This window comes from Macaca fascicularis, chromosome 4 (genome assembly GCF_037993035.2).
Source record: "Macaca fascicularis isolate 582-1 chromosome 4, T2T-MFA8v1.1".
Classification (NCBI taxonomy): Eukaryota; Metazoa; Chordata; class Mammalia; order Primates; family Cercopithecidae; genus Macaca; species Macaca fascicularis.
This window is the reverse complement of record NC_088378.1, coordinates 63,136,726-63,159,008: the sequence shown is the minus strand read 5'-3', so window position 1 is coordinate 63,159,008 and position 22,283 is coordinate 63,136,726. Positions and strand designations below refer to the sequence as shown.

General features: G+C 37.9%; 1 protein-coding gene across 16 annotated transcripts in view; it reads right to left on the bottom strand.

Moving 5' to 3' along the window:
- SCAF8 (SR-related CTD associated factor 8) overlaps positions 1-22,283 on the bottom strand; it is a 228,446-nt gene that overhangs the window by 100,352 nt on the left and 105,811 nt on the right. For 7 of the 16 annotated variants that reach the window (XR_001490104.4, XR_006697355.3, XR_012433559.1 and 4 more), the window contains one exon: positions 1,401-1,661. The exons of 8 other annotated variants lie outside the window; for them this stretch is intronic. The gene's annotated coding sequence lies outside the window, so the exon portion shown is untranslated. Of the gene's footprint in view, positions 1-1,400; positions 1,662-20,824; positions 21,001-22,283 lie in introns of those variants that run through there. One more of the 16 variants, XM_074037310.1, reaches the window with a different exon arrangement.

The following is a 22,283-nucleotide window of genomic DNA, read 5'->3' as shown; positions in this document are numbered from 1 at the left end:
CCTAACACCCACCTTGATGGGATCCAGTTAGTCACTTGTTTCTCATTTAAATATACAACTAAGTTGCAAACTACAAAGCTACACAGTCTACATCAAGCTAACTACACTATATATAGTTTGATGTATAATCAATGTACATTATGATGCTACAAAATGCTTTCTCTTTTGAGAAAGACTTACATTTTTAAAGCCAGTGGAAAATAATCCAAATTAAAAATCAACACAACAGATATATAGAAAAAAAAGAAGAGCTAGGAACAAAACTGCCTTGTTAAAATGCTTCTCTTAGAAAGATGATAGCTTGCACATTTGCATCTAATCCACCTGACGCACAGAGCATTACTGCTGCTTCTGTCTCTTCTTGAACAAATACAGACCTTGGGCTTTACAGACTAATTCAAATGTATATAAATCAATTGCTTCCTTCCTGCTGTTGCTCTTTTCAGATAGCAGACAAGAGGCTCTAGTTTCAGGATGGCAGTCAGGATGGACACATAAGAAAGAAACATTTTAGTTTCAATGTTACCATAAAATCAGAAAGGAAAGCGGCATGCTATATTATATATTATAGTTCAGGTTCCATTTCTAACTCCACCTAAAATGAATATGAACACTCATTTTTAAGTGTTTGTCAGTCAAATAATAGTCTAAATTTATTCACATATGCACCAACCAAAGGCCAATAAACTTAAAAGGAAGCCAAGTGTAATAAAAAGGCAGCTATAAGGTCTCCTGTTTGAATTTTTACCCAGTAAGAAATAAATGATACTTAGTAATCCATCTTTCTCCCCCACTGCCATCCCTTCACACATCTAAAATAGGCTAACTTCACCTACTCTAACTTCTGAGATTGTTTTGGAGTTCCTGTTTTAATTTTTTGTTTTTAAGACTAGATAGTTAAGTTACTAGAATTTTTAGATACAGGTTCAATGGTCATTACAATATACTCTAAGGAGGGCTCTAATTATTATAGGGGATTTCAAATTTGCAGTTCAACAGGCAGAGTAGAAATCATTCGATTCTAGAAATTGGTATCATTAGCATTCTTACAGAAGAAAAATGGAATGAGATTTGACAGATTAAACACATATACCACAGGCTGGGCTGCTATGTGAATAGTATTCAACCCTTCAAAGGGGGAACCGTTTTACGAGGTAACAAGAATTGCTTGCACTGTAAGAAATAGTGCAAAACTAACCCCCAAACACCAGCAGATTATTTAATGTTCTTTTGGCTTCCACCTAGTAAGATACCATAAATAATATGGTCTACTGGGAAATGTCCCATGTAGAAATAACCTAATATATAAGAAATGAGAAGGTTCCTTGCTAGAGTAACTCTATAGAAAATTAGAATTCTTTCATCAGTGGGTCTCAAAATGTAGTATGCATATAAATTACCTGGATTGCTGGGTAAAGATGCAGGTTTCCTCCACCTACTCCCAAAGCTTTTAGCTCTATTAGGTCTTGGGAGGGGCTCAGCCTGAATTTTAAACAAATCCTTTGTGTATTCTAATACAGGTATCCATGGTCCACACATTGAGAAACACTGATCTTAAAGGTGTGAGACATCCTTTATAGCTGGCCTCTTCTGTAGGGTGATTCCACGGGGGCGGTGTGCTCTGTCCAAAAGTGTGAATTACCTGCCATTTCATCATTAACCTATAATGAAAATTTGACAAGGAAAGCTCTTGGTTTACAAAAGTCACTTATTAAAGTGAGAATTTGTGTTTTTTAAAAAAGAGATTATCCCCCAAATCACAAACTCACTGAATAACAGCTGATTGTCTAGAATCTATTATGATAGCTAGACAATCTATTGTAATATTAGGGTCCATGGGGACAATGAAGAGAGACATAGGGAAAATAGTGGGGGGAAAAAAGGCAAAAGGCAATAATCTACTTATAATTCTGCCTAGACCTAGCCTTATGTGTCATATAAAAGTGTACACTAGGCCGGGTGCAGAGGCTTACACCTGTAATCCCAGCACTTTGGGAGGCCAAGGCGGGCGGATCACTCGAGGTCAGGAGTTTGAGACCAGCCTGGCCAACATGGAGAAACCCCATCTCTACTAAAACTGCAAAAAATTAGTGGAGTGTGGTGGCAGGCGCCTGTAGTCCCAGCTACTCGGAAGGCTGAGGCAGAATCGCTTGACCCTGGGAGGCGGAGGTTGCAGTGAGCTGGGATTGTGCCACAGAACTGTGCCTCAAAAAAAAAAAAAAAAAAAAAAAAAAGTGTATACCCCACACAAGGGCACTCTGGAGCAAACCCATTAATTAGTCTCTCCAACCCCATTTTCATACCATACACAAAACTACCAAATTAATCTCTCCTTAAACATCAATTCATTTTTCAGTTAGAGAACCTATACTAAGTCCCCTGACTCCTCCTCTGGAGTCTATGTGAACTATGAACTACTCCGCTTCTGATGATGAAGATTCTGTATAACGCCATCTCACTTAACCAATCCAACCATAAGTCTGTCACCTTCTCCTAAAGTGGACTTCCCAGCTCCAGTCAGACGGAGCTCACATTTCATTAACTTTCGAGGGGTTGACTCTTAGGCTTTACACCTTTGCTCTAGTTGGTCTCATAACTGATCAGTATCCCTACATGCAAATACCTTTCACCCTTTCTCAGCCTTTAAGATAGTCCTTTGAGGCCTACCCCAAATCCCACTCCCACCATAAATCTAATCCCACCACTACATTCTTTTCTCTTCATATGGAGCATTTTGCACCTTCACCAAGTACTGAAGCACTTGGCTATATTCAACCTTGGGTTTTTTACACCATTCTTTAGCATCTTCCCCATCGCCCACCACCTTTCCAAGTTCCTTGAAGGCGGTAACACTTACAGAATTTCCTGGTATCTCCATCCCCACCCAATCTCTCACTCAAACAAAATGCTAGCATATAAAATTGGCTTGATAAATAGCTATCACAATTTATGCATTTAATTATCATCAAATTGCATCCCAATGAATACCTGTAAATTGATTTATTAAACAAATATCTGAGCAACCATCATACATCAAGAGCCATTCGGAGGCACTGGGGCTATCCTTAGTGCATTCTTTGTCCTCAACTATCTTATGTAAGCCCTTAAAACAAAAACTATCTTTTTTCTGCTACTTCATTACAGATTCTGAGCGTTAACCAGAGCGTTTTCTACTCTGTAAGTTACTGGCACCACTATGACAGCCGAGAAGAGAAGCTAAAACACCAGTTTCCCCCAGACCAACAATGCTGAGTCTTCTATTTTATCACATTAACAACATGAGATTAATTTAAGGTATGGAATTTACTTCCTGTGGGTGCCCTATTCAGTACCTAGTAGATACATATATTAGATGTCAGCTGTAATAATTTTCATTTTAAAAGCCACAAACTAAAGATACATATAAACTGCCATCGTTAAAGATTTCTATCACTATGATTACCTTTTTCTGAAATAATAAAAAGGACAGGACTATACACATAGAAAAAAGGCTTCTCAAGGATTAAAAGCTCTTATGAGACTTAGTATTTATTATTTTAAAAAATCATGGTAAAATGTATACAACATGAAATTTGCCATTTTAATGGCTTATATATTAAGAAAAATATTTAAATAGTACTGTAATACTAACTAAAACATGGGATTCTTTATTGCAAAAAACTCGCTATGATTAATACCTGAATTTGGAAACTAGTGTTAGTATCTTTTTTACATTCTACTGCTGAAAAAGTAATTAAAATATGCCATTAGTGGTTAAATCATTTGTATTTCAGGTAGTAAAATAAAATACAATACTTAATATTATACTTCCTAGTTTTTCTTTTTTTTTTTTTTTTTTTTTGAGACGGAGTCTTACTCTTCATTCCCAGGCTGTGGTGAAATGGCACGATCTCCAGTCACCACAACCTCCACCTCCTGGGTTCCAGCAATTCTTCTCCCTCACACTCCCAAGTAGCTGGGATTATAAGGCACCCGCCACCACACCCAGCTAATTTTTGTATTTTTAGTAGAGATGGGGTTTCATCATGTTGGTCAGGCTGGTCTTGAACTCCTGACGTTAGGTGATCCACCCGCCTAGGCCTCCCAAAGTGCTGGGATCCCAAAGTGCGGGACTGGGTGAGCCACCCCGCCCAGCCTATACTTCCTAGTTTTTCTGCATTATTTTCTTAAAATTCACAAATGGTTCCTAATAACAGTAGCCAAAAATCTTTATAAAGACAGCTTATTGAGAAAGCCTGGCCAACATGGTTAAAGCCCGTCTCTACTAAAAATGCAAAAACTAGCTGGGTATGGTGGCGCATGCCTGTAGTGCCAGCTACTTGGGAGGCTGAGGCGGGAGGATCACTTAAACCTGGGAGGCAGAGGCTGCAGTGAGCTGAGATCACGCCACCACACTCCAGCCTGGGTGACAGAGCGAGACTCCGTCTCAAAAAAAAAAAAAGCTTATTATGTAATAGGTACCTGCTAAGTACTTTACATGCATTACTCCTTTTTTTCTTAGTGAGGTATCAATTCACATAAATTTCACCTTTTTCAAGTGTACAACTCAGTAGTTCTAAGTATATTGACAAAGATGTGTAACTACCACCAATTTCAGAACATCTTCATCATGCTAAAAGGAAACTGTAACCATCGGCAGTCACTGTCCATTCTTTCCCACCCCCTCACCCCTAAGCCACTGGTAACCACTTATCTATTTTCTGTCTCTACTGATTTGGCTTCTCTGGACATTTCATATAAATAAATCATAATATGTGATCTTTTGTCTCTGGCTTTTTTGTGTGTGTGTGTGATGGAGTTTCGCTCTTGTCACCCAGGCTGCAGTGCAATAGCATGATCTCGGCTCACTGTGACCTCTGCCTCCTGGGTTCAAGTGATTCTCCTGTTTCAGCCTCCCGAGTAGCCAGGATTACAGGTGCACACCACCACGGCCAGCTAATTTTTTTGTAGTTTTAGTAGAGACGGGGTTTCACCATGTTGGTCAGGCTGGTCACTGACTCCTGACCTCAGGTGATCCACCCACTTTGGCCTCCCAAAGTGCTGGGATTACAGGCATGAGCCACCGCATCCAGCCTGTATCTGGCTTCTTTTACTTAGCAAAGTATCATCAAGATTCAACCATGCCGTGGCATGTGTTAGCACCATGCATTACTCTTTAGGTCTTCAAAACAAACACTTAAGCTCAATACAATAATTGGCCCATTTTACATTAACAAAAAAAACTGAGACAATGAGACATGAAGTCACTTGCCCTCCTTGAGTCTCTCTGAATTCAAGTTTATTCATTGCATTTCTATAGAGATGTGTAAATTGTAAACATTTGATTATATGCACACTTATATGGAATACAGTATATATAAAAAAGAACACTGCTACCTAGGCCCATGACTATAAGTCACAGTCTCTTTTAAATTTTTTATTTTCTAAAAAATACAGTAAGTGATCTCTATGGTGTTTTCAAACTCCAAGATATTGTTAAAACATTAAAGGTTTATTCACTTTCTCTTCAACTCTGATCTGGTGCCCAATCTTTCAGAATAAAAGACTAATTACTAACGATCATTGATATCGTGATACATTGTTGAGAATACGGCTTTATAAAGTATACAGTGAACCGAACAGGTCAATATGGCAATAACGTAGTTCACAGTATGAAAATGAACTCAGTATTTCCTTATATTGTCTGTAAATAATATGTTTATATTGCAACAAATCAGAAAGTAGCAAACATCATTTTTAGGGCTGCAGAATTTTTTTAAAAGTCTCTCTGGAAAGATCCTGACAGCTACACATGAGGACACTTCCAGGAAGAATTATGGACGAATTCTTGACGAACTGATCCAGAATGTTACATATAACTGAACACTTCAAACTCAGTGTAAAATCTGCCCAGCAGCAGTTAGTAGATAATCTTTCTGGTCTTCTGGTAATCTTAAGGATGGACTGACTTACTTAAAATTGTCTGTCAACATGTGTATGTGTCTGTCATAGGTAATAACATAGATGTAAATGGCAGCTGGTATATGAAGCACCCTAACTGAATACTATCTGTATTTGGAAAAAACAAGCCGAGTTGCTCAGAAAAGGCAAATATAATACATAAAAGACTGAAGAAGAAGGGATTAAAGCAGTCTATATATTTATTGTAAAGCAGAATACATATTTATCGCAACATTATGTTACGTTATCTTTAATGAGAAATAGCATTTTAAAGATGTGGCTTAAAAGAGTCTGAAAACTTCACTGAATTATATTTGAAAAAAAACACCCCAAGACATTTTAATAAGTCTTAAAACACAAATTAAAATACCAACGTAGAGTTTATATTTATAAAAATAAGAATCAGCATTGCCAAGCATGGTAACTCCTTAATGGAAACTAACCAGAAGTGAGAATTTAAAAAAAAATTTTAAAATATAGTTTGGGACAGAGAATTCTGAATCATATAATTTTAATTAAGGTAAACAGCCTATGTCATCAGCAATTGCTCTTCTAGAGTAACACTATAAAATAGGACTTCCTGGAAATGTTCTGTATTTGTGCTGCTCAATTTGGTAGCCACTAGCTAATGTGACTGTTGAGCATTGAAGGGTGACTGGTGTGACTGAGGAACTGAATTTTTAATTTTTTATAAATTTAAATAGCAATATGTGACTGAAGGCTACCATATTGGACAGTACAAGACTTGAATAACATGTGACATCATGCTGTAAAAGGACCCTACCATTACTGTTCTGGAAACTTTCAAAAGTTAAAGAGGAGACTAGGGTTATTCATGTTGGGTGCGCAGGGAGGGGACAACAGGAGAAAAGAAATGTCCAAAGAAACCTAAATTTGACCTCCACGATTTTAGCAATGTTTCCTTTAAATCCATGGACTAGGGCTACGAATATTTAAAAAAAAAAAAAAAAGGAAGGAAGGAAGAGAGAAAAGGAAGCAGAAATCACAAAGACAGAAGGAAAGATTCCCTAAGTAATTGCCAGTAAGTATTAGTAGCAGTCAACATTTATTATGCAGTCTGTTTTATGTATTGTACTAAGCACTGCACATGTATTTACATTTGACCCTCAAAATGAGTCTTCTAGGTACTTTTTATTTCCATTTTTATAGATGAGGATATTGAGACTTAGGAAGTTAATTTGCTGAAACAAAAAGGCATCTTCTAATGAAAATCTAGCAACTAGTGTCCTTTCTCTATGTTCTAGCTGTATCTTACAAACCCATCTGTTACATCAATTCACACATTATATTGAAATAGAGTTTACTGGCTGTCTCTCCCCTTTTAAAACGTAAACTCCTTAAAGGCAGGGACTGTGCTCTGTCAATACCATAATATCTTTCTCAATTACCTACTGTCACCAACTTTCATCAATCAAGGCATCTGAAATATGTTCTTCAATAAGTATTTGCTGAATTGAGTATGAATTTGTTTCTACATTCCAATGATAAACATGTGGTAACATACTCTCTTTCTCTCTCACCCTTCAGGCGTCTACATTTGAGTTTTGAAACGAGTTGAAAATCTGTTTAAACTATTTTGTAAACTATTCCAAATAATCTAGAAACTTGGAACTCTCATAATCTGATAAAAACATTTAACTGTAAGCTATTTTTTTCAGGCCCATTAATTTAAAATATCACATTTCCCATATTTTTAGAAATATTTTAATAGAAACTTTAATACTGTGACTGAAACATGTACTACACAAAAGCTGTGCCATATAACAACATTCACCTCTGTATGTTGATGTGTAAGAATGGAAGACATACCTCTTAAGGTGCTTGGGCTGAACACAGTGTTTACATTAACTTTTAAATAATAAAGTTTCGATGATTTCCAATCTTTTCATCTTATTTACCAATGACACTTTTTAAAGACCTTTCACATTTTACTAAATTCTATTCTCTCCTAATGGGCACCTTGCCAGTATCTACTAAAGCAGAATGAGGCCTAGGACAAACTTAGGGAAGCCTGTCAAAAAATCAGAAGAACCAAAGAAGTCTAAGAAGGTATTCCCTCAGTCCTAATCCACAGACTTCCACCTCGACATTTCATGAAATTCAACCTATAGGCAAAACAAAAATATTCATATGAGACATGCTCTCAAGGCTCTAATATTATCAGAGATGGTATCAAATAAAACTTAAATACACCATGGAACAGCTCTAGTTAAAAAATGATCTCGCCTTCAGAAACAACTGTACATATGGCTTCTGCTAACTGTTGTCTAGGAGGAAAAAAAACATTATTCAGTTTAACTGCTATTTTTAAATGTTTTACTTTTCTTGTCACTAAGCTGATTTACAAAATTCTTTTAATCTGTAGTAACATCAAAAATAAGACTTCAAATATACGAAAACCCATGTTTGTTGGGGAAACGATAAATGAACTACAACTAAATTTTATCACACCTATGAATCACTTGAGGATCTTTTAAAAATGCAGATCCTGATTCGGTGACTGGGATGAAGCCTAAGATTCTGAGCATCACAAGCTTCCAAGTGATGCTGAAGTTGTTGGTGCAAGGCTTTGTGTAACAAATAACTAATTTTTCCAGATCTCAGTGGTTTGATTCTTCTAGGTTTTGTTTTGAAGACAAGGTCTTGGCTGGGTGCAGTGGCTTACGCCTGTAATCCCCACACTTCAGGAGGCCAAGGCAGGTGCATTACCTGAGGTCAGGAATTCAAGACCAGCCTGGCTAACATGGTGAAACCCAGTGGCGGCAGGTGCCTGTGATCCCAGCTACTTGGTACTGAGGCAGAGACTGCAGTGAGGTGAGATCGTGCCACTGCACTCCAGCTTGCGCAACAGAGCAAGACTGTCTCAAAAAAAAAAAAAAAAAAAAAAAAGACAGGGTCTCATTTTGTCACCCAGGCTGGAGTGCAGCGGCGTGAACAGAGCTCACTGAAGCCTTGACCTTCTGGGCTCAAGTGATCTGCTTACCTCAGCCTCCCAAGTAGCTGCAACGACAGGCGCACACCACCATACCTGGCTAATATTTTTAGGTTTTTTTGTAGAGATGGAGTCTTACTTTGTTGCTCAGGCTGGTCTCGATCTCCTGGGCTCAAGCAATCCTCCTACCTCAGCCTCCCAAAGTGCTGGAATTGTACTGTGCCAAGTCTCTTCTCATTTTTTAAATGTTCGTTTATGCTTTCAACAAATTTTTACTAAATGTGTACTATGAGTCAGACATTATAAGCATGAATAAGATCTTTGTCCTCAAAGAGCTCATTTGGTTAAAACAGAAAAAGCAAACAGGTCAACTAAGTAGGAGTCTACACGGTGGAGATGGGGACAGCATTTCAGGGAGAAAAACAGTCAAGCAGTAAAAGCACTCTGGAGGAACTTCTAAGAGTATCAAATTGCTGAAACACATGGTATTTACAGCAGAGACCAGAGAAGAAACTGGAAACAGTTAGGTTATGATGAGTCCAGCAAGTCAGAATAAGCAGTTTAAGTTTTATTTGGTAGGTTATCACAGAAATGAAGAACTTTTAGTAGGTATGTGTGTTCAGATGTGTATTACAACATTAATGATTGTATAAAGTAATAGCAGCTAACATTATGTACCCAGAACTGTTCCAAGTGCTTTACATGTACTCAGTCGCTTAACCCTACATCAACCTTATAAAATTGGTACTAATGTGTTCATTACCACTGGGAATTTTGAAGCACCCAAAACAAAAATGATTCGCCCTCAATTCAAACTCCGGTAATGTAGCTCCAGATGCTACGCTCTCTTTTTACCTAGGAAAATTCTGGAAAAAAATACTCTGGTAAGCACTGCAGATGTCTTTGTCAGTACTGAGCCTGGAAGATAGTTTTGAAGCCACTGCAACCATCAATGAAGGACTGAATCAAGGCCGGCGCGGTGGCTCACACCTGTAATCCAACACTTTGGGAGCCCGAGGTGGGTGGATCATGAGGTCAGGAGTTCGAGACCAGGCTGGCCAACATGGTGAAACCCATCTCTACTAAAAATACAAAAATTAGCCAGGCGTGGTGGCAGGCTCCTGTAATCTCAGCTACTTGGGAGGCTGAGGCAGGAGAATCGTTTGAAACTGGGAAGGTGAAGGTTGCAGTGAGCCGAGATCGTGTCACTGCACTCTAGCCCGGACAACAAGAGTGAAATTCCGTCTCAAAAAAAAAAAGGACTGAATCAAGGCCATGGAAATGCAAATTTCAGTTATATTTAGTAAGTAAAAATCCTAACCACTTTGTTACTAAGGGATGTTACGAGAGCAAAAGAGAATAGTTTCCTAGTCTCTAACTTGGGAAATGGAAAGAATGGGAATGTCAACCACTGGGAAAAGAGAAAACATTTTTGGTGGGAATTTGGAAGAGAAAATATAGAGATTAAGCTTAAGATGCTTATAGGGTATCTAGGTAGAAAGTTAGGCAGACCTGGGTATCAAAGGTGTACTCACTGGTATGTTGGTCCTAAGGGAGCTCATGTGGGCAAGAACACATGTGAATAGATGGAACCACATGGGAAGTTGTAAAATTCAGAGAAGAAACACCGATGATGGGCACAGGAGAGTGGTTTGTAAAGTCAAGGGAGTAGTTTCAAGAAAGTAGTCACTAACATTAAATGTTGTGGTGCTATCAAGTAAGACAAGCAGTGAAAATGGCTGCTAAATTTGGTCAATAGATCACTGGTGACTTTGGAAAGAAATTTCAATGGATTGGTGGGGTAAAAAGCAAACGATAGTGCACTAAGGAATAAGAGATGAAGAAACTGAAATAAATGAAAACACTCTTTCCAAAGATCATTCTACAAAAGAACAAACAGACCAGTAACTAGAAAAGAGAGAGGTTTTATTCTTTTTTATAAGTGAGAGATGTGAGCACGTTAATAGGAACACTTGGTGTCAGTGAAGAGGGAGAGGTTAAAAAAAATACAGGAAGGCTGGATGCAGTGGCTCATGCCTGTAATCCTAGCACTTTGGAAGGCTGAGGCAGGCAGATCGGCTGAGGCAGGCAGATCACCTGAGGTCGGGAGTTCAAGATCAACCTGACCAACATGGAGAAACCCTGTCTCTACCAAAAATAGAAAATTAGCCTGGTGTGGTGGTGCATGCCTGTAACCCCAGCTACTTGGGAGGCTGAGGCAGGAAAATCACTTGAACCCGGGAGGCAGAGGTTGCAGTGAGCTGAGATAGCACCATTGCATTCCAGCCTGGGCAACAAGAGTGAAACTCCATCTCAAAAAATAAAAAATAAAAAAAGTACCGGAAAGAGAAGATATTTGATGAAGCAGTGTTCTGAGTGAACCAGAATAATGAAAAAGTTGCTTAGAACCTACAGCATGATATGTCTAAAACTAGAGCAAGGTTTCCCGGCCTGGGCACTCCGGACATGTGGAGACAGTTCTTTGTTACGGGGTGGTGCTGCCCTATGCACTATAGAATATTTAGCAGCACCCTAATCTAATATTCACTGGATGCCAGCAGCACCCCACACCAAGTTGTGATAACCAAAAAGTGTCTCCAAAAACTGCTAACTGTCCCCCGGCTGGAGAAAAAGCAAAATCAACTCCAGCTGAGAACCACTGGTCTTGAGGCAGAGACCAGATTATTTAAATGAGCTGAGAGGTTACTAAAACAAATTACTATAGTCCCATCTACTAGTTACATAAGGAAAAGAGGCAAGTTTCTCTGCTGGGAGGGAAGTAAGGTGGTAAAGGTGGCATGTGTTGTGGTGAGTAGAAAAGTTTTGGAATAACTTGGTGAAATTCACCTATGGGAAGGCAAAACTGGGTATCAGAAATACTTTTACTCCTCCTAGACTTAAAAGGCAAGTGTATGCCTCGTCCCTTTATGGGCTCTCCAGAAAACAGTACACAAAAGGAACCTGAGGCATGAAGAAGGAACTGAAGGACCTTATCAAAATATTATTTCCAACAACTTAAGAAATAGGGTCATCCTGAAAAGTGTTCTGACCCTTAGAGGACCCACCTTTTTGTTTGCCCAAACAAGAGTTTTAAGGTTAGAAATTGAATGTATCTTTTTTAACCAGAGCATACTATTTCATCATAATTTTGTAAAGTCTTCAATAGGATGGCTTCTATATTTTATTTACCCCAAACCCTATCCATTACAATCAACACTTTGATTTTTAAGACACAAAAATAATCTGGTGTTTAAAATTAGGCATCATCTTTGAAAAATTGTCACATGAACTTTCCTATACTGCTGGAGATGAGTCTGTATTATTATCTGTGCTCGGTATACAGAAAAACTAGTATTTGTACCTTGTGTCCTGAAAGCTTAATTACTGCACACTGTAAGAAACAACAGATCCAAAGATGTTCTAACTAACTGAATCTCCCTTCAACCTTATCTTCAAAATACAGTCTTTTTCTTAAAAATCTGTTTTAACAATCTTAAGTTTCCTGAGAAGGTTGAAAATACACTTGCTCACAATACAACTTATGAGTTCCATGGCACTCATAAAAGTGAAGAGACCAGATGTAAGATAGTAACTCCTAGTGTTTGTCAGCATTGTTAACAAGGAAAGTGATCTGCAGAGAAACTTATGTCTTTAAATATCCCCCAGCCGGCACAGTGGCCCCCAACTGTAATCCCAGCTACTTGGGAGGCTGAGGTGGGAGGATCAACTGAGCCCAGGAGTTCAAGGCTGAAGCGAGCTATGATTGTACCACTGCACTACAGACTGGGTGATAGCAGAATCATTAAAAACAACAATAACAAACCAAAAACCTCCCAAGATACAAAACTATAAAACCGTGCCCTAGAAAGTTCTTTTTCCTACAATCACAAAGTGACTGAAGCACCTTTATGTGCAGCTCACAGAACTGAATCTGCACTTAGCAATATTTTCCTTAAGAGAGCTAATGCATCTCAACATGAGTATCACTCTAAAATATGCTGAAACAACAATCTCAGATATGACAGATTCTCACCTGTGATAAACCTCAAAATCTGCACATTTTCAAAAATATAACATTTTCTATTAGACAGAAGCCAACTTTGGTCATAATCAGTTTCACTATGGCTAAATAAAAACCCTGGAGGCTCTACAACCATTTGAAGTTAACTTGAGTATGAAAAGAGAAGTGCTTTGGATACATGACCAATTATCTTCCAAACAGAGAAAATTCAAGCTGAATTCTCTTTCAGATCTGCTACATGTACTAATGAAAGGACAAAAAAAAAAAAAAAAGATTCCATATTCCAAAGACCAATGTGGGTGATATCATTCAAATGTATCTCTAACTGCAACCTGACCTGCACACTTGATGCCTCATTTGATGGTCTAAGATAGGGAGCATTTAGAAAAAGCCCATGAGCTTTACCCAAAATCTGACTCCAAAAATAATATGCAGGCCTATATCCAAGTAGGCAAACACATTTACTGAAGGCAATCATGTTCACACAGCACTCATGGTCATCTCTACAGCTGTTATGTCTCTAGTCTCCCAAAGGAAATAAAAATGATTTGGAAACATGCCAAAGAGCAGTCTAGACACAAATAATTCAATTATAGTTAGCAAATCTAAGGCTTTCAATACCCAGCTCACATCTTAAGCTACAGACAGAAAAACAACTCTGTATCTATTGTTACAAGTTATTAAGTCAAATTACTTCAGAGCCAACATTAAGCAAATCAGATTTTATTACACTAGACACTTCAATTAATTAAAAATACTAGGTTTGAACTCACTGACTGGGTCAAGTTCCAAAGTGAAAATATTTATGAGACTGTTTTTATGTTTTATTTCATTGTTTTGAGACAGAGTCTTGCTCTGTCACCCAGGTTGGAACCCAGTGGTGCCATCACAGGTCACTGCAGCCTTGAACTCCTGTGCTCAAGCAATCCTCCCACCTCAGCCTCCCAAACAGCTGGTACTATAGGTGCACACTACCACTCCTGGCTAATTTTAAAGTTGCTTTTAGTAGACAGGGTCTCACTATGTTGCCTAACCTGGTCTTGAACTCCTGGCCTCAACTGATCTGCCTGCCTTGGCCTCTCAAAAGTGTTAGGATTACAGGCGTGAGCCGCAGTGTCCAGGCTGTTTTTAACATTTCTTAACAATATGGATCTAATTTTTTAAAAAGTCAGAAAGGCCATATGCATTGATTTCCATGTTCACAGGATATTTTAGTCTAATACATTTGGAACACATTAGATATTCATCTCTGGGCCCATTATTTCATAAACACGAAAACTTGATTTCAAAAAAAATCTGGATATATTAATGTGGTAAACAATGCTTGTGCTTTTCTAAAACAATCTTTGTACTGGGTTCTCACTAGTTTTGTTTTCTTTTGAAAATAACACAAATATATGAGTCCTTTTCTGACTTCAATTCTGTTCCCTTATAAAATTTCTTCTTTCAAAGCAGTTCAATAAAAATAAATTGCCCCTTTAACATTTTTTAAAAAATAAAGTTTTAACATCTGAAAAAAATTAACTGGGTTTAAAGGCCATGTATTAGTATGTTTTTAACAATGATTTAAAACAATTTTGACAAGGTCAAAACTAAAACAATTGGCAAAAGTTGCAGTTATTCCATTTAACATCTCCATTAAGGATTCCTTTCCCTATACAGAGGTGAAAAGGCTAAAATATCATTAGGGCATTATGACATCTATAAAATTTAGAGCTAATAAATGTTTTCTATATTCCTTTAAAAATACTAACTCAGGAACATAAACATGTGAATGATTAAGTTGTGCAAGATGTGACTTTTGCATCTCAAGGCAAGTGAAGACAAAGAATGGTATTGGTATGTGGTGTGAATCAAGGGGCAGTAACATGTAACAATTCACAAATCATCCTAAGTACTAAATTGTACAGTACAAACTAAAAGGACACTGCAAACTAACATTAACGACTGTTAATAAAGGCATACAATTTGATGTGGTAAATTGCTCCATGATCAGCAATGAAGAATAGGTTTCAGATCTAATGCTAAAACTGTGACTTACAGTGGCTGCCTGGAGAAATGTGAAAAACATTGGCTAAGCAGTAGAGTTCTGGGATAGATTAATGGATATGCCACAGCTGTAAGATAGAGCATATCTGTCTCTTGGGAGAGGGAAAGAAATGCTGGTGCACCTTTTACGTTTTATTTTCAAGGATCTAGACAAAAACCAGAGTGTGGTAGCACAAGAAGGTAAGTTCCAATACTGATGGACATTACAATGTTAACTTTCCCCAGGCTCAGGGTTTTTTCTGTTGTTCAAGTTGTGGGAAAGGAAGTATGTGAGTCCGTCTTTTGGGGCTTGAAAGATTCTTAATTACAGATGAAAACTAAGAGCAGAAGGATTTGGGAAAGCCAGAAGCAAAGGTGTTAGGGTCTTAATAGTCCTGTTACAGAGGTAAATTACAGATTGTACTGTCTTTTGAAAGCAGAAGGGTAGAGCAATCATTAGGGTGGCACGAAGGCATTGAGAGTGCTATGCATTCTCATTTACTCAGTAAGTTGTAATATTAAAGAGGGCCCAAGGGTGTGCATCAGGCTGTATGGGTAGGAGTATCCTCTCTAGGATACTTTCTTTCCTGGGCTTAATTCCCCAACCAGATAAATACTTGATTTTTAAGATTTTGGGTTTTTAAAAAAATCACCCCAAGAAACCTTCTGTTTAACATGCCCTATATGTACTCTTAATATACAACTAGCTGAACGTTATTTTTATTCCCATGAATCAATCCTGAACATGCGCACTGACTCATTGAAAAAAAGTACTTCACTTTGCATTCATCAGCATGATACAAAGGAGTTGAGAATAGTGGTTAACAAACCATCATATCCAATAGTAAGTCCATAAAATAGCTTTAAAAAGTCACAAAAAAGCACAATAGAAGAAAGGTTTCTCCTTGCTTGAAACATTGACTCAAAAAGGTCAAAGGCCAATAGCGGACACATGCCTGTCCACTGCTTTTTCACTCAGCCATGGGTACATCTGCTCTCTCTCGGAAGCCTTGTACAGTCTCAATGAACTTTTGGCAGCTGGTCCAAACAAAGTAGATAAAGCAAATCCCCAAAATGAACCACAGTACCCAAGCAACTAAGAGCACTGGGTACTAATTTGAAAGAGCACTGTTAGGCTATAATCAATCAGAATATGAATCAATGACTCAAAAATGACTGAAGGCTAGTGTATTTTTTAGCCAGCTCTCAGTAGTATACTGCTTTGAAAATTATAGGTGGTTCTCTTGCTTACTCTCCTCTACATTGAGTATACATTTAGTACTAATCTCTGGTTACTGGAGAATTTACAGATATCATTATTCTATATTTTATTTATTGAGACAGGGTCTCCCTCTGTTGCCTAGGCTACAGTGCACAAACATGGCTCACTGCAACCTCAACCTCCTGCGCTTAAGTGATCCTCCCACCTCAGCCTCCCGAGTAGTTGAGATTACAGGTGCACACCACGACTGGCTAATTTTTGTATTTTTTGTAGAGACGGGGTTTCATCATGTTGTCTAGGCTGGTCTCAAACTCGTAAGCTCAAGTGATCTGCCCACTTCAGCCTCCCTAAGTCCTGGGATTACAGGCGTGAGCCACCACCCCGCCCAGATGTCATTATACTAATGAAGACTGAGTTGTTCCTGATGAGAAAACGTATCAGGCTTCAACGATCTAGTTCTTGCTCTCCCTGTAAGTGGACTGAAGTAAAAATGGTTTGATAGTCTTTTGACCCGGAAAATGACACAAAACCATGCAAATCAAGAGGTTCAAGTTGTTATGTTCACTCAAGAACACTCGTGAAAACGCCCAGGCCATTAAAGGCAGGCATATACAAAAAGATTACCAAGTTATCTGAAAGATGTCACTTTACAGAAACAATGTGTACCATTTTGACATTACAGGGAGGAGTTGGTAGGCGTGCCCAGGCCAAACAATGGGCTAGACACAGGGCTGGTGGCCCCCAAAAAATGTTAATTCTTCCTGCACATGTTTAAATACACAGGGAATAATGCTGAACTCAAGGGTTTAGATGTAAATTCTCCAGTCACTGAGCACACCCAGGTGAATGAAACACCCAAGATGTGCCAGCCACTGTCCTTTCAGAGCTCACGGTCAGATTAATTTGTATGTAAGATCCCTCAGCTACATGGAGATGATCCTCGCAGGAAAGAAATTATTCCTAAACCACAATTGTTCCGTGGCTGCACAGAAAAAAAAGACATCCCAGAAGAAACTGATGTAACAAAACTTATGACACGGGCATACATTCAGAATAAAATGCATGCATATATAAGTTAAAAAAAAAAACCTAAATGCTGAGAATTTGGTAAACAGATGTGAGACTTACGTAGAGAAAGATGATACTGGTTTTAAGTTGTCTAATTCCTGAGAGAATACTCAAGGCACCGTAATAAAAAAAAGATCAAAAGAAAATCTACACGGCTTCCTTGAAGGTTAAGGATAAGGTACAGAACACGCATATGCACGCATGCATATATGTGTATGTGTCTACAGACACATGTATTTCCAACTATGAGCTGTATTAGAATATTAGAAACTAATTTGAAATGTTAAGCTAAAAATGTAAATAGCCAAGGGAGAAACAAAAGTAAAGTCAGATTACTCGTTGAGCAATTAAAAGTCCTTATCATGAAAAATTAACCTGGCTCAGGCCAGGCATGGTGGTTCACACCTGTAATCCCAGCACTTTGGGACACCAAGGTAGGCAGATGGCTTGAGGTCTGGAGTTCGAGACGAGCCTGGCCAACATGCTGAAACTCTGTCTCTACAAAAAATACAAAAATTAGCTGGGCGTGGTAGTGCATGCTTGTAATCCCAGCTACTCAAGAGGCTGAGGCATGAGAATCTCTTGAACCTGGGAGGCGGAGGTTGCAGTGAGCCAAGATCATGCCACTGCACTCCAGCCTGGGCAACAGTGTGAGACTCCATCTCAAAAAAAAAAACAAACAAAAAACCCTGCTCACCCATTCCCAGCTGTAATAGATGCTCTTGTTCAGTGTGCCTAGGTAGGTATTTTACAAACAACTAGACAAAAGGCAGTGTTCCATAATTACTTTCTTTTTCCACCAGGTCACCAGCCACTTGAAGCCACAAAAAGGAATGAAGAGCAATCGTAACTGCTTAGAACAAAGGGAAAAGTGGCAAAGTATTCCTCTGGAAAAGCAAAAACAAAAATACCTACAAAATACCGGAAAGGACTTAATGACTAACTACAAAGTGTTAGCCTCATTCAATTATATGAATGTAGATATCATGACTATGCAAGATATGGCAATACGATTCCTACATATCCTCTTAAAATCACTTCCATCTGATGCTTGCTGGCTTAGAAAAATACTAAGGTCATACTCTTGTTTACAGTCATTGGATAACTAGAATACTAACATAGCTAAAGAGGTTGGTTGGGACAAAATACCTAGTGTCTTTATTTCCATAACTTATAATGAACCCTCCCCTACATCAGAATTTCTCCTTCATCCATTAACACACACACCCTTACTATTAAGTGAAATGTGAGGGCAACAATATTATCCCCGAAAAAGTCCACCTGTTATGTTTTTAAGCTCTGACAAGAAATTAAATGACTGCTTTACATTTAAAAGTACAGATAAGTATCATCGTTGGGGCTCTGTGGTTCCTACTGGGGCCAAGATCCCTAGTGTTTTCCTAAACCGTCTATTACGAATGACTAGATTCCAGTATTAGAATATACGTATCTAGAATCCCTACATTTCATAACTGCACAGATTTTGCTATCAGTGCTAGTTAAATAAGTTCATTTCTCTCCCCAAATAGATACCTCTTTTAAGGTCTCAAATTTTGACAGACTTTGGGATAAAATGGCTCTAAACATGCTTTGCAAATTCTCTGTATCATATGGAGAAGTATAACAACCTTTAAAAACTGTCTAAATATGGTGTTTCATACAAGGGACTGAGTCAGACACAATTTAAGGAAATGGTTAATTTATTTCAGTGATAACTTCTTTATCATGAATATTTTCATGGGAAACTAACTCTTTTTTCCATTTCAAAAGAATCGGCCTCTTTCAAGTCCCACAGAAAAAATCTACTCTTAAAACTTTCCTACTTAATTGAGTAAGAAAATCAGCTACACTTCTTAACCAGTAAATTATTACTATCTCAACATATTTAGACAATTAACAAAAGGAAGGAAAACTTTCTAATCATTTTTCCTGAAATTACATCACAGTCATCTCTCCGTGATAGACCCACCACCTGAGATGACAGGAAGCAGGTCAATAGCCTAGTGAATTAGACAGCTGTGTTGAAAGGTTGGTACTAAGGACCAGAAACACAAATAGAGCTCAAAAAGTTGAGGCTTTGGAGATAGAACTATACAACTCCATTTTTCCCCAAACTTTGGGTTGTATACTCAAATTTGCATACCTAATTCCTTAACTGGTTGCAATTAATCTACAACACTTAGATGTCCCAGTCTCCAATAGCCATTATTGACAAAGCAACAGTGAATACCTACATAGTACCATGTGCCAAGCAGTGTTTTAATTGCTTTGGTGCTCTTCAAAAACAAAACAAAACAAAACAAAAAACAGAATCCTCCATTCAGATTTCTATATAAGTTATAGGAGGCCGGACGCGGTGGCTCACACCTATAATCCCAGCACTTTGAGGGGCTGAGGTGGGCGGATCACAAAGTCAGGAGGTCGAGACCAGCCTGGCCATATGGTGAAACTTCGTCTCTACTAAAAATACAAAAATTAGCAGGGCATGGTGGCGCGTGCCTGTAGTCCCCGCTACTTGGGAGGCTGAGGCAGAATTGCTTGAACCCAGGAGGCGGAGGCTGCAGTGAACCAAGATCGCACCACTGCACTCCAGCCTGGGTGACGGAGCGAGACCATCTCAAAAAAAAAAAAAACCTTATGGGGTCCTTGTTAAAAGGCACCTACTTAGTAAGGACCTATATACTTACATAAGTTGGATTTCAGTCAGACCCAAAGCTGTTTTTTACTTAATCAAATGAATTTTGCTAGATAAACTGTGAGAAAATGTAAAAAAGTATTAACCTTCTAATATATAAAATATTGAACAAATTGGTTAATTTATTTGGTAAATAAAACAACCATTTCTAATATGACACTGAAATGGCAAAATGATAGCCACATCACACTAGGGAGAAAATTTTAATAAGCAGACAAAACAAACTGCTAACATTGCCCATTCTTTCAAAGCACTAACATACAGAAGTGAAAAGATACAACTTACTGCACATTTTCAGGGTAGCTATGTTTACTGAAGTCTAAAAACTCCACCTTTAAAAGTCAGTATTATTTCTGGATGGAAGAAAAATCCACAGTAACTAGTTTTTTTATGTAATACTAATATTATTGGGTTTTCTTTGCAAATTCCTTTAGTTCAAGTATTACTAAAGAAACATAGACGTATGGACATTACAAATTCAGCTAAAAAATTAGGTAGTGCTGACTATCCTGTTTAATGGTAATATATGTATTAGGTATTTAAATTTCGTAACACAATTTTAAAATGGAATTTCTAGAAAGATGCATTTCATCACTCTACAGTGTGCCTGCCTCTTCCACTGTGTTGTGTGTTTAAGATGTTTGTCAATTTACCCAATTTTGTCACAGGCTGTTATCAACTGAATTGTGTCCTCTCACCCCCAAAATATCTGTTAAAATCTTAACTACCATGTCTGAAAATGTAACCTTATTTGGAAATAAGGTCATGGTAGATGTAATTAAGATGAGACCACACTGGAATAGGGTAGGCTCCTAAACGAATATAACTGATGTCCTCATAAGCAAAGGAACACTCGAACACAGACATGCACAAAGGTAAGATGAAGCAAAAACATACGAGGAAAGGCAGCTGCAGGGTGATGGAGGCAGATACTGGAGTGATGCATCTACAAGCCAAGAACACCAAGGATTGCTGAGAAATGCCCCAAGTCTGGAAGAAGGAAGGAAGGATTCTCCTCTAGAGCCTTCATAGAGCATCACCCTGCTGGCACCTTGATTTTGGACTTCTGGCCTCTGGAATTGTGAGAGAATAAATGTTGTGTTAAGTTACCCAGTTTTTTCTATGTTGTTGGAGGAGGCCCAGGAAACTAATTACACACACCATCTCTTAAAATCTACCATTCTAAAAAAGCATCTTTTACGGTAAAGCACTGAAGTCAGCAAAACCTGGGTTCAAATACCTATGCAAATCAAAAGCTGTGTAACCAACCATAGGCATCTTTTGAATTCGCCTCTTTACTTGTAAAGAAAAGATAACAAAGCCTACCAAATAGGGTATTTCTGAAATATATTTTATAGAATGCTTGCCACATTACAGGTTCAAGTCTCTCCACCCTCAAAACCCTCTCTCCTTGTAGAGAGTGCATTAAACCTATGGTAACAGACTATTTCGCTAGCCAAAATGTATGAAAACAGAGGGCTGTAATTAAAATATTCAATAAATTTTACTGAAACCCTTGCTAACGTATAAACTTAGTTCAGTAATAAAGACTCGTTATTAAAAAATGCTTGTTCATGTGCAAGAACATTTATTTCATGTAATAAGATAATTACTTTTACGAAGATTAGTGGAAATATAACTCATAAACTTGATAAACACATTCTTCAATGTGGGGATTAGGTAAGAATATGGCCACAATGGTCAAGAGTCATCTGTCCAAGGACTCTTGAAAAAAGTTATCAAAGGCCAGCATCATGACATGCTGTGGATTAAACCTTGTATGAAGATAAAGTTTAGTGACTTGAATAGAAGACTTGAAAAAAAAAAATAAAACAAAATCAGGTTATATATTCTAATAAGGTAAAAGAACTGTAAATTATCCACTGCCACCAAAGACGAAGACTAGTTTCTAAACTCTTCATATGAATGTAAGTGGTGAATAAACACTAACACTAAATGCTTACTATGTGTAAAAATGACACATTTTGTTTAATTCAAGCCATGGAATATTCCTAAAATAGGAGTTTTATGCACAAGAAAATGGTACTAAGTTTCAGTTATACATGCAGTGTATAAATGTTAAATTTTGGAAAGAAGCTGCCAAAACCAAATCCTAAAATATAGATTTGTAAGCAATCACTGGCTCTGCTTTACCAAGCATTTTAAAAGATATGAGTGTTAAATTTTATTTAATTTGCAGGAAAAAAGTGTATTCAAAAAGAAATCTTAACATAAATGCCTGCCTCCAAAATAGCCAGTTATTAAGAAATTTAAAAATATTATGCCATGGTATAACTTTAAGGGGAAAAAAAAAAAAACTATCATGAAAATAGGGACCAGGTGCCTATAGGGGCTC